Source organism: Bombina bombina, chromosome 7 (genome assembly GCF_027579735.1).
Source record: "Bombina bombina isolate aBomBom1 chromosome 7, aBomBom1.pri, whole genome shotgun sequence".
NCBI lineage: Eukaryota > Metazoa > Chordata > Amphibia > Anura > Bombinatoridae > Bombina > Bombina bombina.
Window position 1 is genome coordinate 462,796,906 of NC_069505.1, and position 4,134 is coordinate 462,801,039.

Here is a 4,134-nt window from a genome sequence, read left to right on the forward strand (position 1 = left end):
AAGGGGGTGTGAACAGGAGTTGAAGGGATTAACTGCCTATAAAAATGATTGCACAATGCTTGGAGCTCACAAATAATTATTTTCTTTTTCCCTCCCTCCCTCCCTCCCTCTCTAGAAACAACAAAGCCTAGCCCAAGAAAGAGGTCACGCACAAGAGCGATCACAAGCAACACGGCTAAGGGCAGATGCTGTGGTGTTTCCGACACTCAGAATAAGACCGCCCGTGTAGCGCCCCTTAAGGGTTTTTTCGCCAAGAAGCAGGAAATCAGCTACTGGTCTGTCGGTCAGAGCTGGTGGATGGCCTAGAAAAATCATGGCGTTTTTAGTGGTATATTTCATGGCGCGGGCAGTGGGCGTCCTGGCACGTGGGTAATGCGGTAATGGGGGGGAGGTGTGTAGGGTACGGGGGCGGGGTATTGGTCTGTCGGTCAAACCCACAAGCCTAGTCCTAGTCTGCAGACCTTTCGGCCTGTTACTAGCAAATTTACGCCCCTGAGTTGCGCGCGGTCACGCTTCTTGGTTACGTGGGGACACCCAGTTCTCTCGTCATGCTGTTGAAAGAATTGTGTTATCAATTCAAAATCCAAATTGGATTAAGAATATGTTATTATCCTAGTAGTTGAGGATCGCTCATTTTTTTCCTAATTTAGATTTGAATTTAATAAATGTGACCTTTCTAACGCCAAATCTGTGTCTGTCATTATTGGTATATGAAAATTGAGTAAAAGGGTTACCAAACTAAAGGGAAAGGGGGAGCAGTTGGGTAACAGGTCAGGTATCTGGGAAGATAGTTCAAGTGTAAATCCCTTAACAAACAATGTGCACGCTGTTAGGCTTCACACCACCAAAGCCTCAAGTGAATATCCATAAAGCAAGGTACAGCAGCACCGAAGGTCAAATACAAATACAGTCCTTTTGTTTCGAATAATATATCCAAAATGGATATATTATTTAGAAACAAAAGGACCATTTGGTATGAATAAAGACTGGGACTTATTTGTATTTTTATAAAATGTAAATGTATTACAATTTTTGTAGATACATTTAGTTTGTTAGGATGCCCCAATTTTGCTAATCTTTATAAATCCAAATACCTTGTACTGACAAGTGGTATATTTGATAGCTGCTTCAACAATCATACAATGTTTTAAAGTGATAAGGATTATATAGCATTATATTATTACTCTAGATGTGTTTACTGTGGAATAGCACTGATATAGTTAAATTATGTGGGGGGTGTTAGGTAATTATCTGTGTGATATCTCAACTACCTGTGTGATGTCATAGTAGGAGGTATCTGTATAAGCTATTTAAAGGGACATTATACACTAATATTTTATTTGCATAAATGTTTTGTAGATGATCTATTTATATAGCCCATAACATTTTTTTTTTAAATGTATAGTTTTGCTTATTTTTAAATAACATTGCTCTGATTTTCAGACTCCTAACCAAGACCCAAAGTTTTATGAGAATGCCGTCAGCTACCTTCTTCAGCTTGCTCCTGTTTGTGTAATGGGTCTTTTCATATGCAAAAGAAGGGGGAGGGGGGAAGTGTCTTATTTCACACTTGCAGTGGGCTTTCCAGCTACCTTTTCAACAGAGCTAAACTGACAGCTTCTAAGTTTTTAAACAATTTTATACTGGATTTTTATATCAGTATCTGTGCATCGTATTCTTTATAGTAGTGTCTATTACATGCAGTTACATGAAAATGAGTATATACGGTCCCTTTAAGGACACTCAGTGTGTTTTAATGTATACATGATTAAGGACCGATAGGTCAGAAACGTTGTAACTTACTGGCTGCAATAAAAGTTTTTGTATTTGACCTTCAGTGCTGCTGTAGCTTGCTTTATAGATATTATGTTTAAGCCACCCTGTGCCCATTATAGGTACAGGGTGTGAATCCAAAAGTACTGAAGGGGTTAACTCTCCCCTTGTTCAGTTTTTGAGAAACTGTATTTTCTGATACAGGGTTCCTGGCATCAGCTATTGTTTACTGTAATTAGGTTTAGGTGATAACTTTCACCTTGTTTAATCACCTCAAGAGTCCAGACTGCTAAGTGCCAGGATGTAATTCATTGTTTTCTTGTGTCTGATTGTTTATGTAAGGTAATTTTCTCCTGGGACTTGTAATGTGTGTCATACCTGTCTAGAGGGAAAGTTTTTTTGTATAAATACTATGCTGTTTTGTTAACAAAGTCAGTCCTGCTTTACTTCAACTTTAGTTGTGTCGCTTGGGGTAAATTTACTTTTTGTAGTTCTTGGTCCTACCCTAATATCTACTGGTTATGCCTGGTTTGGGTTGAAATTGATGGTACTCTGGTTCCAGAGTGGAGGAAGCTGTTTTCTGGCAGAGGCACTTAATCAGGGTGCCAGGCGGTCATTCACAATTGGTGGAAAGCAGTGGGATCTGCTTCCTCCATACGGGCAGTTGAAACCACCACAGGGACCAAGTTTTGTGCTGACAGAGGAGAAGTGCCACAGTGGTCTGCAGCCATGGAAGCCGAGTTCCGATGGAGAATGCAAGAGGGGCTGGCATCACCTGGATGAGACTGGTTCTGCACAGGACGAGCTGGGATGGAGGGACTTTATCCCCTGGGAACTCTGGAAGGAGGTTTTCAACAGGAGCAGGACTATCATGGAAAGGTCCTCCCCACTGATGAGGAAACGTACTGGCTCCAGCTGGACTTATGAGTGCCTTTCCTGGGAGAGCAACCCAGGGAGGAATGGCTATCTGAATTAGATGGACTGGTCCAGACCGAGATGATGCTGGTTGATGACTACAGGTCCCTCTGATGGTATGCTATACAAGTGTTGCCATGGCTGGAAGATGGCATCCCCACAGAGGGCTTTGGATTCGGCAGCCCTGGATTGCTATTTAAGAAGCTGACAGAGGACCCAGACTTTAGGAGTGAGGCAAAGTGGAGACCGGAGGAAATTAGCGAGTACAGAGAGAGACTGCTAAATCTCTTGGGGGTACCCTGGCTGCAAGCCGATCTGGATTTTATAAGTGTCCAGGAATGGGAGTTGGAAGTGGCCTATAAAAAGCTGCTAGATTTTATTCAGCAGCAGGCTATGGAGCATTTGGATTGGAACATTGTCAGAGTACCAGCGGAAGTGCTGGCATCAGGGCAGAGTGCCATTGTCCTCTTTCTACAGCAATCAGTGGCCCTGGAGTATCTATGTGAGGCCACCAATGTTTTACTTGATTCCCCAGCAGCCAACCACTTTTCCCAGCCGCCGGCTCTCGAAGTGGGGTATCTAATAGACTTTTTTTAAGGATCCGCTGTCCTGTGAGCTCCAAGCTGAAGTGCTGCACTGCACCAATGTCCATGTCAGCATTCCTGGGAGAACAGGGAGCCAGCCTCTCCCCCCAACGACCGCAAGAGAACTGTGGAGTACTGTCCACCATACCTGTGGATGTTCCAATTACTTTTCCAGCAGAAAAGCTGGCACCAGAGCAGGATGCTGCTGTCCTCTGCCTCACAGCCATCTCCATGGTTACCCTACATGTGACCCCAGCAGTTGGTCTCTGCCCGTGCTTCTCTGTGGCATTAGATCCAGTCTGGGACGATTCCTCAGTCTTCCCTTGTTTAACCCCAGCAGAAGTGCTGGCACCAGAGCAGAGGGTTTACGACCTCTTCCCAGCACATATAGCGATGCTGGGACCTCAGGGAGAAGGAGCAGTCTGCACTTCTCCCCAGCGGCAGTATGAGAATCATGGAGGATATATGGTCGGCATTCCTCCCCAGCAAAAGCAGGTTTACCCCAGCAGAAGATGCAAGTTATAATTCTTCCCTGCGGCAGAAACAAGCGGTCCTGTTGGAGGAGAACTTTGACTCTTGCTGCCCGACTAACACAGGTCCAGACCAGTTGGGGGACAGCCTCCTCCCTACGGATTATGGATTCTGGCATTATGTTTAAGTCACCCTGTGCCCATTATAGGTACAGGGTGTGAATCCAACAGTACTAAAGGGGTTAACTCTCTCCTTGTTCAGTTTTTGAGAAACTGTATTTTCTGATACAGGTTTCCTGGCATCAGCTATTGTTTACTGTAATTAGGTTTAGGTGATACGCTTTCAACTTGTTTAATCACCTCCAGAGTCCAGACTGCTAGGTGCCAGGAAG